Raw genomic sequence first — 15,489 nt, forward strand, 5'->3', positions numbered from 1 at the left:
AGGAGCAGGCTGGCCGCTGTGTCCTTGAAGCTGAGTACTGATGTGCATCCATTCTATTGAGGCTCAGTACAATCAATCAGTTGACCATGATTTATTTTATTTTGGCTAAGTCGATTTACTATTTTATTTATTTTATTATTTTACTTAAGTGTTTTCCCATGCCTTGGGACAGGTTTCAATTCCTTATTCTACCATACCCAATCCAAGAACACCAAAAGCATCCCTCGCCTTCTAGGTCCCTATTCAAAACAGCCCTCTGTTGGTCATTTGCGGAGGACAGGCATATTTTGTCCATCCCTTCATTCACTGATTCACTCAGTCACTCATTCTTTTTTTTTTAATTTATTTTTTTAAATTTATTTATTTTTGGCTTCATTGGGTCTTCGTTGTTGCGTGCAGGCTTTCTCTAGTTGTGGCGAGCAGGGGCTACTCTTTGTTGCGGTGCACGGGCTTCTCATTGCGGTGGCTTCTCTTGTCGCGGAGCATGGGCTCTAGGCACACGGGCTTCAGTAGTTGTGGCATGCGGGCTTCGGTAGTTGTGGATCACAGGCTCTAGAGCGCAGGCTCAGTAGTTGTGGCGCACGGGCTTAGTTGCTCTGCAGCATGTGGGATCTTCCCGGACTTGGGATCGTACCAGTGTCCCCCGCATTGGCAGGCAGATTCTTAACCACTGCGCCACCAGGGAAGCCCCAGTCACTCATTCTTTCAACACCTATTTTTTGGTGACTCTGTGCTATGCCCAGTAATGAGCCTGGGAGCACAGTGTATGTGAGCAAGGTCATGTCTCATGTGTCCTCCTGGAGCATTGGAAGCACCTAATTTGGGCTGGGGAGACAGGCTGCAGTGGAAGGGGGCCCACCAGAGGCAGAGATGATTAAGCAGAAGTCTGTGGGGTGGGTTTGAATTTTCACAGATGAAGAAGTGATAACGAAGGAAATTTCAGGCAGAGTGGAAACACTCAGAGGCAAGAGAGAGCCTGGCTGCTGAAGAGCTGAAAGAAGTTCCAGATGGCTGGGAACCAACCTGCAACAGGGACTGGTGAGAGATGAAGGCAAGGAGTTACGGAGGAGTCAGGTCATGGAGCATCTTAGGAAGCCACATAAAATAACTTGAACTTGATGGCGTGGCCATATAACTTTCCTCAGGTAGAACGCGAATCTAAACAAATGGGGCAGAGCCAGGTCCAGCTTCTGCTAGCCTAAAGGGTGCCAAGTAAAAATCAACTTCCACTTTTTTTTTTTTTTCCAGAGCAAGCTGGACACAATGCTGAAAACTGTCTGGTTAAGTCACTGGCTCCGTAGCCAAGAAGCTATCCTGAGAACAAGCCTTTTGCTTAGATTTCAAGGTCTGCCTTCTGGATCAGTGAGTAAAAACAGCAATTTGTCCATGTTCTACCTCCCTCTCAAAACACAACAAGCACACATCCAAACTCTAATCCAGTGCATCTATTCAGTAGGTTTCAGTGCTAGAATCCCATATTTTTCCTGCTCAGAAGAGCCCCACCAGTTAGAGTTCTGCCTCATCTGACCTCACAACAAACAATAACATCCACAGTGTGTTTTTTCATAAAATCACCAGCCTGGGTCCCTTAGTTACAATAATGTAATTTATCTCTAAGTCTATGCCAGTACCAAGTTGGACCTTGGGCAGGAAGACTCTGCCCTAGTTCCCAGACCAAACCAGATACACAGCAGACAAATCCAAATGTTCTTGTCTACTCATCAGAAAAGCAGGAGCCTCTGACCTGGGGGTAGGTATATGTGAGCTGAGACCTGAAGGAGATGGAAGCTGTAGCCAGTTGTAGAGGAGGGAGAAGTGGTTCCAGGCATCTGGAGCATCTTATGCAAAGCGCGGCCCTTGAAAGCTAGCACTGAGGGTTCAAGTGCTGACCATAGGTTTCCAATTTGTTCCTCAGTTTCCTTTGTTGATAATTAGTACTATAATTTGCTGCTACTGACAATACACTAAGCCTTTATTTAGTGTGTCTGTGTGTAAGGGGCTGTGCAAAAAAGCTTTAGGATTGTTGCTTTATTGATGTTTTATAACAAACACAGTGAGTACTATTACACAGATGGAGAAACAGAGGGATTGAGAGGTTGAGTAACTCAAGCAAAATCACATGGTCAGTCAGCAGCAGGTGGAATTGGTATCCAGACAATCTGACTCCAGAGCTCAAGTTCTGAACAATGGTGCTACATGCCTCTGCCATGTACTTCCTCAGTAATGGGTGTTTGCTTTCCAAGTTGCCGCCCTCCTGGTCCCCTGGGTCTCTGGGTCCTGGGGCTGAGCTTCTGCTTTATAGTTGGCTCCTATAAGGACTCTGCCTCTCTGGGACCTGTCCCACAGCCTTTAGCTAGCAGGCCTGTCCCTCCACCACTGGGGAAACACCCATGAGAGCAGGCCTCCACCTGGGTCCTGCTCACGGTTTGCATCTCTTAATTGCTTCCCATCCACCTTCTCACCACTCCTGGCTCCTCCAGGACTCCTGCTTCTGGATTTACTGCCCATTTGTAGACTGATTTGCCCTGCAGATCTGACGTGTGACCATGTCCCACTGGAACACCTGTGGCTGGCTCATATGGATTATGGTTTGCACTTACCCCTTTCCTTTTGCTGTTTCTGGCTTCTTTGAGTAAATACCACACCCAGGAAATACCACTCTCTGAAACTTGCCCCTTGTGATAGGCCTCCATGGAGTGTCCACGCTAGCGTAGGGCCTAGATGTCAGGCCTTGGTTGGTGGCCAGTGTACATCCGGAATATTTTTTGCCCAGGTCACTTCACCCACAAGGTAAAAAGGGCTTAGGGGCCAGATGGCAGACATCATGGTAGAGGTACTTGACCTATTCTGTGCTTTGTTACCCATTCACCAAATCTGTGCAGAGAACACAGTGACAGGAACACAGAAAACATGCAAAAAACTATTTGTCCAATTTCTGTTATTATTCTTTGTGCTCTGGGAGGGGGCACGGGGGAGGAAATTAGGGGAAGAGAATTTCTACAACAATTTTCTATGTGGTATCCATGGAGTTAGTTACTTATCAAAAAGAATTTGCATGAATGAAGAATTTTGAGAATGAATTCTTCTGAAGAGGACATAGGTCCTTTCTAGAAGGTCTTCTAATGCTAAAACTCTGCACTCTCTCTGTCTCCAGGCCCTAATAATGTCCCTGCCACATTTTTATAATGTTTCACGGCTACTAAGCTTAGGAAGTTAGCACATCATGCCAGATACGAGCACAGGTTTTAGAGGCCACCAATTCAGTTCAACACACATGTATTGCCTGCACTAGGTTCGAAATAAGATAGAATCCCTCTCCTTGTGACTTTATAGTCTGGTGTGGGCAACAGACACTCAAACAGGTAATTTCAATTTAATGGGCAAGCTGTGAGAAAAGTATGCAGAGTACTACAGAGGCAACCATCACTGACTAATTGTGTGTCCTTGGGCAAACAGCAACCTCTCTCAGAGCGCCAGTTTCTACAACTATAAAATGGGGTCAAAGTTCCTACTGCCTAAGGATTGCTTTGAGAACTAAATGAGACATTTGTAAAACACATAACACGGTGTTTTACACACAGGAGGCACTCAATAAACGGTGTCCATTAGATTATCTAGTAGGCCAGAACCCAGAGTTCTTGTTCTATCTGTGCTTGCTAAGTGTGTCTGATTCTCCCACTACAAACTGAGTTTTCACACAACCCTCTCACTGTAGTAATTATAACAATAACCCACTGTAATACTTGCCCTTGTTCACAGGAGAGACTAGACAAGAAATGATGACTGTATTGGCCCAAATCTACAACTGCAACTTGAAAAACGCCTCAAAGAACATTCTGTGCTCACAGTGGGCTTGGACCATTGTTTTAACATGTGAAGAATGAAACTGTCTACATTATCACTATAACTTCTTCCTCACCTTGCCTCTGTCTGCTACAAATCATTAGACTAAAGATCTTTTCTCTCTTTTGCCCATATCAGCCTTCTCATGACTTTGTCTAAGGGTCACACTCAGGACAGCCTTGTGTGGAAGAGGTCTCTGAGGTTGTATGATTTAAATGCCACTGCCAAAATAACCCCAAAGAGTCATCCATGTGCTGGACACTGGGCCTATATTAGGTCTTAGGGAGCTCTTATTTTATATTAACTATTTGACTACCCAATTACATGACATTTGGTTGGCTTTTTCTTATTGGTGACATTTGACTCTTTTAGAGAAAACTTGGCTTAAGGAAATGCTAGTAGGCTTTGTTTAAAGCATTTATTGTAAACTTTTTTTTTCTCAGTTCTTTGATTTCCTCATATTTCATCACCGAGATAATCGTCTATCAGATGACCATTCCTAATAGATGCTCCTTACTCCTAGAAGTCATCATCTCATGAGTATGAGCTCACTGCTTGGGAAATGACTCATAATCTAACATAGGGTGGTTAATATCATTGTGCTTAAAAATTGGGGTGCCATTTTATTCACTTCATAAACATTTGGGGACTTACTTGGTGGCACAGTGGTTAAGAATCCACCTGCCAATGCAGGGGACATGGGGTTGAGCCCTGGTCTGGGAAGATCCCACCTGCCGCAGAGCAACTAAGCCCGCGAGCCAAAACTACTGAGCCCATGTGCCACATCTACCAAAGCCCGTGCGCCTAGAGCCTGTGCTCCGCAATAAGAGAAACCACTGCAGTGAGAAGCCCACACACTGCAACGAAGAGTAGCCCCTGCTTGCCACAACTAGAGGAAGCCTGCATGCAGCAACGAAGACCCAGTACAGCCAAAAATAAATAAATAAATAAATAAATAAATAAATAAAATAAAATAAATAAACATTTGGGTTATGCTTACTAATATATCATGTATCCCCATGTATCAGCCATGAATTCCTCAAGATACTTGAAATGCAGTCTACACAAAAAATCAAATCATTGTTACAGTAGCATTAGTCTAAGAATGATACTCAGTGACCCTCAGTCAGACGCCAGAACCAAGAGCCGAGAGAGTAAAGCAAAGAGTCAAGCAGAATTATTCTCAGGCTTTCAAACCTAATGAGTTGGTCCAGCTGGATGTCAAAACTGCTTTGAACGGATAACTCCTTTGTGCCTTCCATTTACACCCTTCTTGAGTGAAATGCCTATAACAGTTATCATGCCTGTCCCACCATTGTTTGTTGGGAGTGTGGGGACAAATAACTTGTCTCTGTAGTTCTACAGGCCCACAGATAGAGAGGATTGTGCTCCAAATGAATTACACCCAGGAGCCTCATCAGCACCTGATTTAGATGATGGTATTTTGGGCTTTTGAGCTGATGATATTTAGATGAGATTTTGGACTTTGAACTGATGCTGAAAAGGGATAAGGCCCTTAGGAACTTTTGGAGGAGGTGCATGTATCTTGCATATGGAACAGATGTGGACCATTGAGGGTGACAGGGTAGATTGCAGTAGTCAGAATTCTACCCCAATGTCTTTCAATCTTATATATATAACCAAATTCTCTCCCCTTTCAGTGTGGATGTGATGAGATATCATTCCCATGATTATGTTATGTTAAATGCCAAAAGGGAGGTTACTCAGCTGGGCCTAATCATGTAAGTACATGAGCTGCACAAAAGCAGAGAGTTTCCTCTGGCTGATAGAAGTCAGAGAGACTCAGAGCATGACAGGATTCAATGGATGACTGGAAATTCTCCTGTTGGCCTTGAAAAATTCTGCTGCTTCGATGTTTGAAGAGAGCCGGTGAAGGGAGACCTTCAAGATGGTGGAGGAGTAAGATGTGGAGATCACCTTCCTCCCCACAAATACATCAGAAATACATGTACATGTGGAACAACTCCTACAGAACACCTACTGCACGCTGGCAGAAGACCTCAGACTTCCCAAAAGCCGTGTGGCTGACAGGGTCTTGGTGCTCTGGCTGGGTGTCAGGCCTGTGCCTCTGAGGTGAGAGAGCCGAGTTCAGGACATTGGTCCACCAGAGACCTCCCAGCTCCATGTAATCAAACAGCGAAAGCTCTCCCAGAGATCTCCATCTCAACACTAAGACCCAGCTCCACTCAATGACCAGCAAGCTACAGTGCTGGACACCCTATGCCAAACAACTAGCAAGACAAGAACATAACACCACCCATTACCAGAGAGGTTGCCTAAAATCATAATAAGGTCACAGACACCCCAAAACACACCACCGGACACAGTCCTGCCCACCAGAAAGACAAGATCCAGCTTCATCCACCAGAACACAGGCACCAGTCCCCTCCACCAGGAAGCCTACACAACCCACTGAACCAAACTTACCCACTGGGGGCAGACACCAAAAACAACGGGAACTACGAACCTGCAGCCTGAGAAAAGGAAACCCCAAACACAGGAAGTTAAGCAAAATGAGAAGACAGAGAAACACACAGCAGATGAAGGAGCAAGGTAAAAACCCACCAGACGAAACAAATGAAGAGGAAATAGGCAGTCTACCTGGAAAAGAATTCAGAGTAATGATAGTAAAGATGATCCAAAATCTTGGAAATAGAATGGAGAAAATACAAGAAACGTTTAACAAGGACCTAGAAGAACTAAAGAGCAAACAAACAGTGATAAACAACACAATAGATGAAATCAAAAATTCTCTAGAAGGAATCAATAGCAGAATAACTGAGGCAGAAGATCGGAGGAGTGACCTGGAAGATAAAATAGTGAAAATAACTACTGCAGAGCAGAATAGAGAAAAAAGAATGAAAAGAATTGAGGACAGTCTCAGAGACCTCTGGGACAACATTAAACACACCAACATTTGAATTATAAGGGTCCCAGAAGAAGAAGAGAAAAAAGAAAGGGACTGAGAAAATATTTGAAGAGATTATAGTTGAAAACTTCCCTAATATGGGAAAGGAAATAGTTAATCAAGTCCAGGAAGCACAGAGAGTCCCATACAGGATAAATCCAAGGAGAAACACGCCAAGACACATATTAATCAAACTATCAAAAATTAAATACAAAGAACAAATATTAAAAGCAGCAAGGGAAAAACAACAAATAACATACAAGGGAATCCCCATAAGGTTAACAGCTGATCTTTCAGCACAAACTCTGCAAGCCAGAAGGGAGTGGCAGGACATATTTAAAGTGATGAAAGGGAAAAACCTACAACCAAGATTACTCTGCCCAGCACGGATCTCATTCAGATTCAACGGAGAAATTAAAACCTTTACAGACAAGCAAAAACTAAGAGAATTCAGCACCACCAAACCAGCTTTACAACAAACGCTAAAGGAACTTCTCTAGGCAGGAAACACAAGAGAAGGAAAAGACCTACAATAACAAACCCAAAACAATTAAGAAAATGGTAATAGGAACATACATATCGATAACTACCTTAAATGTAAATGGATTAAATGCTCCAACCAAAAGACATAGACTGGCTGAATGGATACAGAAACAAGACCCGTATATATGCTGTCTACAAGAGACCCACTTCAGACCTAGGGACACATACAGACTGAAAGTGAGGGGATGGAAAAAGATATTCCATGCAAATGGAAATCAAAAGAAAGCTGGAGTAGCAATTCTCATATCAGACAAAATGGACTTTAAAACAAAGACTATTACAAGAGACAAAGAAGGACACTACATAATGATCTAGGGATCAAACCAAGAAGAAGATATAACAATTGTAAATATTTATGCACCCAACATAGGAGCATCTCAATACGTAAGGCAAATGCTAACAGCTATAAAAGAGGAAATCGACAGTAACACAATCATAGTAGGGGACTTTAACACCCCACTTTCACCAATGGAGAGATCATCCAAAATGAAAATAAATAAGGAAACACAAGCTTTAAATGATACATTAAACAAGATGGACTTAATTGATATATATAGGACATTCCATCCAAAAAACAACAGAATACGCTTTCTTCTTAAGTGCTCATGGAACATTCTCCAGGATAGATCATATCTTGGGTCACAAATCAAGCCTTGGTAAATTTAAGGAAATGGAAATTGTATCAAGTACCTTTTCCGACCACAATGCTATGAGACTAGATATCAATTACAGGAAAAAAACTGTAAAAAATACAAACACATGGAGGGTAAACAATACGCTACTAAATACCCAAGAGATCAAATACGCTACTAAATACCCAAGAGATCAAAGGGGAAATCAAAAAATACCTAGAAACAAATGACAATGAAAACACGATGACCCAAAACCTATGGGATGCAGCAAAAGCAGTTCTAAGAGGGAAGTTCTAAGAGGGAAGTTTATAGCAATACAATCCTACCTCAAAAAACAAGAAAAATCTTTCTTAGGTCAGTCTCCCAAGACAATAGAAATAAAACCAAAAATAAACAAATGGGACCTAATCAAACTTACAAGCTTTTGCACAGCAAAGGAAACCATAAACAAAATGAAAAGACAAACTACAGAATGGGAGAAAATATTTGCAAATGACACAACTGACAAGGGCTTAATTTCCAATATATATAAATAGCTCATACAACTCAACAACAAAAAAACAAACAACCCAATCAAAAAATGGGCAGAAGACCTAAATAGACACTTCTCCAAAGAAGACATACAGATGGCCAAGAGGCACATGAAAAGCTGCTCAACATCACTAATTATTAGAGAAATGCAAATCAAAACTACAATGAGGTATCACCTCACACCAGTTAGAATGGGCATCATCAGAAAGTCTACAAACAAGAAATGCTGGAGAGGGTGTGGAGAAAAGGGAACCCTCTTGCACTGTTGGTAGGAACGTAAATTGATACAGCCACTATGGAGAACAGTATGGAGGTTCCTTAAAAAACTAAAAACAGAACTACCATATGACCCAGCAATCCCACTACTGGGCATATACCCTGAGAAAACCATAATTCAAAAAGAGTCATGTACCACAATGTTCACTGCAGCTCTATTTACAATAGCCAGGACATGGAAGCAACCTAAGTGTCCACTGACAGATGAATGGATAAAGAAGATGTGGCACATATATACAATGGAATATTACTCAGCCATAAAAAGAAATGAAACTGAGTTATTTGTTGTGAGGTGGATGGACCTAGAGTCTGTCATACAGAGCGAAGTAAGTCAGGAATCTAAAAAAAAAAAAAAAAAGGTCCTGAAGAACCTAGGGGCAGGACAGGAATAAAGACACAGATGAAGAGAATGGACCTGAGGACATGGGGAGGGGGAAGGGTAAGCTGGGACAAAGTGAGAGAGTGGCATGGACATATATACACTACCAAATGTAAAACAGCTAGTAGGAAGCAGCCACATAGCACAGGGAGATCAGCTCGGTGCTTGGTGAACACCTAGAGGGGTGGGATAGGGAGGGTGGGAGGGAGAGGGAAGAGGGAGGGGATATGGGGATATATGTATACGTATAACTGATTCACTTTGTTATACAGCAGAAGCTAACACAACAATGTAAAGCAATTATATTCCAATAAAGATGTTAAAAAAAAAAAAGAGAGCCTGTGAAGAGGAATGCAAGTGGCCTCTGGGAGTGGAGAGTGGTCCCTGGCTGACAGTCAGCAAGAAAAGGAGGACCCCTGTCCTATAACCACAAGGAACTGACTTCTGCCAATAACTCATATGAACTTGGAAGCAGGTTCTTCCTTGGTCAAGTCTCCAGAGGAGAATTCAGCCAGTTGACATTTTGATTTCAGCTCTGTGCAGCTCCCAGAAGTGGACTAGCTCTGCTTTCCAGACTTCTGACAGACAGAACGGTCAGCTAATAAATGGGTGTTACTTGAAGACACTAAGTTTGTGGTAATTTACCGCACAGCAAGAGAAAACGAACACAATTTCTAAGTATGTATTGACTATGTACAATGTTAAGTATGCCTTTCTATGATTGAAGTCAATTATTATTCATACCATCAATTTCTCATTGTCCTATTAGCTATGATGACAACAGCTAACAACCACATACTCCTGCTTTCAAACTCAATCAAATCACACAGTTCTGTGTCCTTCGAATTCCCAAGGGAACTCTAATTCATTATGGTCATCACAGCAATGGAACTGAGTGAAATCAGAGTTCTGTAGGTGGTAAGTTCCACAAGGGACTTAGGTGATAACAGAACAAGGCAGGCCAAGAATGGCTGATGCAGACAGACAAAGGCTGGCAGGCACCGTAAGCCACGTGGGTGTGGGAGGCAGGCTGGAGGGAAGGCAAAGAGAAGATGCTTCAAGGGTCCAGAGTCCAGGCTAAGATACTAGAGAAACAAAGGGTCAGGGACATGAGCAAAGAACCTGCCAAACTAGTCAGGGTCCAGCCTAAGAAGACGCCAAGCCTCAGGCTCTAGACAAGAGGTCCAGGAAACAGAAGCTAGCAACAAGAGGGGACGTGAGATTAGGTCACCCCCAACTTATCTCAGCATGTTGAAAGGTTAGATGGGAAAGGAGGAACCTATAACCCACACAGCTGGGGGTTCAACAGATAGAAATTTATCAAGAAAAGTCAAGGTTTTTTAAAATGTGGTTCCTCCCTCCTACACTGTTGGTGGGAAAGTAAATTGGTGCAGCCGCTATGGAAAGCAGTATGGCGGTTCCTCAAAAAACTAAAAATAGAACTGCCGTATGATCCAGCAATCCCACTCCTGAGCATATATCCAGACAAAACTGTAATTCAAAAAGATACATACACCCCTATAGTTCATAGCAGCACTATTCACCATAGCCAAGACATGGAAGCCACCTAAATGTCCATCGACAGAGGAATGGATAAAGATGTGATACATATAATATATAAAATGGAATATTAGCCACAAAAAAGAATGAAATAATGCCATTTGCAGCAACATGGATGGACCTAGAGATGATCATACTAAGTGAAGGAAGTCAGAAAGAGAAAGACAAATACCGTATGATATCACTTATATGTGGAATCTCAAATATGACACAAAGGAACTTATCTATGAAACAGAAACAGACTCACGGACATAGAGAACAGACTTATGGTTGCCAAGGGGTACGGAGGATAGGGGAGGGATGGATTGGGAGTTTGGGATTAGCAGATGCAAACTGCTGTTTTATATAGAATGGATAAACAACAAGGTCCTACTGTATAGCACAGGGGAACTATATTCAGTATCCTGTGATAAACCATAACGGAAAAGAATATGAAAAAGAGTATATATATATATGTATATATACATATATATATAAAACTGAATCACTTCGTTGCACAGCAGAAATTAACACAACATTGTAAATCAACTATACTTCAATAAAACAAATTTTTAAAATATAATAAAATGTGGTTCCTGTATCAGCAGTATCAGCATCACCTGGGAATTCACTGGAATTGCAATTTCTCCAACCCTACCTGAGACCTAAGGAAACAGAAACTTTTGGGTGTAAGGCTCAGCAACTGATGTTTTAACACACCCTCTGGTCATTTTGATGCACAGTGAAGTTTGAGAAGCCCAGCAATAGTGTCTTCACTCTTACCTTCCACTGACAAGCATCTTGAGAGCCGTAGAACCAAACCACTAGCCTAGCTTCCTCTTCCCTCATTAGCCAGCTTCCTCTATTTTCACACTAGATCCTCTCTGTCAGGACATGTGGAAGGGCAGCAACAGTCAAATGCTGTTCATTTCCCTTTTTCATCTTGGGTATATCATAAAGCAGATTATTGCTGAGCTGCATGTATGCATATTAATTCAAGACAGGTTTCTAATAGATTATAAATTATTATTGTGGAAACAAATCTGAATTAAATATATTCCAGAAGAGAAGGGGAAAAAACAATCAGTAACTTACTATTGCCAGGCACAAAAGAAGGAAAACAAAGCAATGAGAAAGCTTGCAGGTAATCCTCACCCTCGAGATCTCTCACATGAACAAGATTTTAGAATACGAGTGTTTAAACAGTTTTTCTGAATGAAGAAAATTGTTTTTGCAATGTAAACAAAATAAGAAAATCCTGTCTAAGTTAAAAATCACGTATATTAGGAGTGCTGCCTGTGAGAGAGAGTTTTGTGCTTATTTTGGGGCAGTAGCTGAACATCTATTCTCTTTATCATCCAAGCACTATTTACTTTTATTTTTTTCAGAAATGACACTTACTAAAATGCTTTCATTAAGTGTCTCCTTGACTTTTCCCTGTATTTTCCAACTTTTAATCCAGAATCTAACTGCAGCTTTTATCATTATTCCTACCCCTATGTCTTCATGGTTTATTTTCAGTTTGTAACTGGCCACATGGCATTAAAATATTTCTAGAACTGGAACACATCAACTGAAGCTCATCTTTACTTATAATACCATTTCCTGTACATTGCTTAACAAGTTATTATCATTATCATGGTCTTTTGTAACCATTTGTTAAATATATAAACAAGAATAGATAGAAAGGGAGAAACCAAGGACAAAGGTCTTTTTAAAAGTAAACACCAGGGGCTTCCCTGGTGGCACAGTGGTTAAGACTCTGTACTCCCAGTGCAGGGGGCCTGGGTTCGATCCCTGGTCAGGGAACTGGATCCCACATGCATGCCGCAACTAAGAGTTCGCATGCCACAGCTAAGCAGCCAGTGAGCCGCAACTAAGGAGCCCTCGAGCCGCAACTAAGGATCTGGTGAGCCTCAACTAAGGAGCCCGTGAGCCACAACTAAGGAAGCACGCCTGCTGCAACTAAGATCTGGGGCAAATAAATAAATAAATATTAAAAAAAAAAAGTAAGTACCACATTTAAAAGAAAAATAAGAATGATAGCTGGGATTTGATTGCCAAAAAATAAATGTGAATGAGTAAAACATAAAGTAGAAATTCCTTTTCTATCTTTTGTCTTAGGATGAAGGAAGATGTGGCCAGTCTGAGACTACACCCCTTCTGAGGAAGTACTTTCCTGCTATTATTGGGGTATTCCTAGTCTAACTTCCTTACAGCAGCCAAAAAGAATTACAGAATTTTCCCAACATGGACCATTAATAGCAACAACAGTATTTTGCTCCCTTTATATTAAAGTATCATCTCCATATTGTTTTTGGTTCTGGATTTCAAAATACAGCATTACATATAGAAAAGCGTGTGTGCGTCTAATACTGTTGCATTTTGAATTGAGAAAAAAACAAAAATGACAGCCCCTGACATCTAAAAACTTGCCTTATACTCACAGCGAGGCCATGTTATTCTCCTGTTAGACATGAATCATCTCACAGAACATCAACTTCAGGCAAGGTTACTCTAAGACCATAATAAAATGAGATCAAATAATGTCCCTTCATAATTTTGTCTAAGCACAGACGGCAACAAAGGCATTGTGTTACCTGCAAAATGCCAAACATCTCCTTACTTGGCCAAGATGATTGATTGATACTTATTAGCAAATTACAACTCTATCCTCCATCTAATCTCCTCTCTCTATAGATAAGATTTATTGATGCTCAGTCATAGAATTGCTCCTCTTTTCTTGCAGCCTCTGATCTGGAACAAACCCCCACCTCCTTAGAGCCTCCCTCCCCTAAATTAACTAACCAAAGCCCCAATCCTGTAATACATTCTTTCTAATATCCTTTTACTGAGATGCTCCATCATTCCCCATGATGTATGTTCTCCCTCTCTGCAGTGAGTAATAAAACCTACCTTGTCTAACTACAGGTGTGTTCTTATTTTTGCTCATAAACAACAGAAATGTATTTCTCACCATTCTGGAGGCTGGAAGTTTGAGATCTGGGTGCCGGCATGGTCAAGTTCAGGTGAGGGCCCTCTTCCAAGGTCGCAGACTGATGACTTCTCCTAGTATCCTCACGTGGTGGAAAGTGGAGCTCCAGGTGCGTTCTTGATGGTCAATTGTACGTTATTTTAATTTAAAAAGACAAAAGCCTCTTCATGAGGATGCCTATAATCCTTTAATGCAAGTTTTAGAATGGACATGGAAAGCAATTAATGACTGACCCAGCAGCTCATCTAATAGTTCAATGCTCTGTGCCAACTCACCTAGTTGTTACTTTGCACTATGCTTAATCCCTTGAGAAGTCAAACAGTATCAATGATTTTGTTTATATATTACTTATAAGCTTAGATTTGGTCAATCTAGAAATGGTCATTAAAAAAGAGAGAAAACTCCATATCTTACTAATGATCAAAAGCTACAAACTTTTAAGATAACTTTGACCAAGAAGATTATAAGACCCTCTATCTTGAGCACTTACTCTATGCAGGTATTATACTCAGTGCTTTATACAGCTTAGCTCATCTAAAACTCAATAAATTTGGAGTCACAGAATGCCCAGTTAAAAGTGGTTTAAATAAGGAAGAAAATGCACTGTCCACATAGCTCCATGATGTTAACACAGACTTCTCTGCTTACCGCCTTCCAGAAGCTATCCTCAGTGCGTCCATGGCGGCTCTTTTGGATTGCAAGTTGGCTAGAGTAGTATTGGGCTTCACACCGCGGGAAATGAAAGTAGATTCCTAGCATTAATTTTTATTAGAGATGAAATGTTCCTCCCATTGATTTCCCCCTCAGGTCCCATAGGCCAGGACTCGGTCATGTGTCCAGGCCGTGGTTACAAGGGCAACTGAGAACATAAGCATCTGGAATTTTCAGGCTTAATAATTGGAGGTGAGCTCTATCGGCATGGAAGGAAGGAAGGAGAGGTAGCTGTCGGGTAGGAGGCAGACAGCATTGTTCACAGGTGTTATTATTATCGCCATTTTACAAAGGAGGAAAGGAAGCTTAAAGAGGTGAAGTAATTTACCAACTAGTACTCAGCTAGAAGGTTTAGTGCAGAATTCAAATCCAGTATGCAGAATTTCAAAGCCCAAACTTTTTTAAGGGCTTGGACTCTAAATCAGATGGACCCAGGTTTGTATCTAGACTCTGCATCCTGTTTCCTCATTTGTAAAAGGAAATTATTGTATCACCTACTTCTTTGAACTATGGCAAAGCCTAAACAGATAATGTATATATAAAGCGTTGAGCACAATGTCTGGCCCTGTTATCACTGTTGTCTTTGCTATCAAGCAGCAGCAGCATTATTATCCCATTCTATCGAGAATGCCACTCACTGGGTGAAATTTCTAGGTGGTTGTTCAGTCCAAGTGCTCTTCTTCCGTCGTTCACAATACCCAGTAAACGGAGTTTACTCTGTTACTACGACCATACTCTTACCTGGCTTGTGCCTTTCACTCATCTGAACCGTCCTGGGAGCAGGAATCATGTCTTATTTATCTTTATATCTTTAGCCTCTTGCACAATGTGTAATGCATAGTATGTGCTCAATAAAAGATTCTGAATGCAGGTGTAGGTGAGGGTGGAAATAATTCTATACTTCAACAATTGAGAACTATGAGTCCTATTTCTCAACGTCAGAAAAATCATCATTTCCTAGAAGAACATTTGATTACAAAAATCTCATGTGGGGGCTTTCCTGGTGGCGCAGTGGTTGAGAGTATGCCTGCCAGTGCAGGGCACACGGGTTCGAGCCCTGGTCCGGGAAGATCCCACATGCCGCGGAGCAACTGGGCCCATGAGCCACAAT

At 41.6% G+C, this 15,489-nt stretch overlaps 1 long non-coding RNA gene across 3 annotated transcripts in view; it reads left to right on the forward strand.

Moving 5' to 3' along the window:
* The window catches only part of LOC132362441 (uncharacterized), a 36,855-nt gene that overhangs the window by 14,235 nt on the left and 7,131 nt on the right, over nucleotides 1-15,489 (forward strand). Inside the window, exons 2-4 of one of the 3 annotated variants that reach the window (XR_009502376.1) lie at nucleotides 1,249-1,362; nucleotides 12,797-12,865; nucleotides 13,635-13,776. This is a non-coding gene — a long non-coding RNA (uncharacterized LOC132362441). Of the gene's footprint in view, nucleotides 1-1,248; nucleotides 1,363-3,759; nucleotides 4,826-12,796; nucleotides 12,866-13,634; nucleotides 13,777-15,489 lie in introns of those variants that run through there. The other 2 variants (XR_009502378.1, XR_009502377.1) reach the window with 2 other exon arrangements.

This window comes from Balaenoptera ricei, chromosome 3, assembly GCF_028023285.1.
Source record: "Balaenoptera ricei isolate mBalRic1 chromosome 3, mBalRic1.hap2, whole genome shotgun sequence".
Classification (NCBI taxonomy): domain Eukaryota; kingdom Metazoa; phylum Chordata; class Mammalia; order Artiodactyla; family Balaenopteridae; genus Balaenoptera; species Balaenoptera ricei.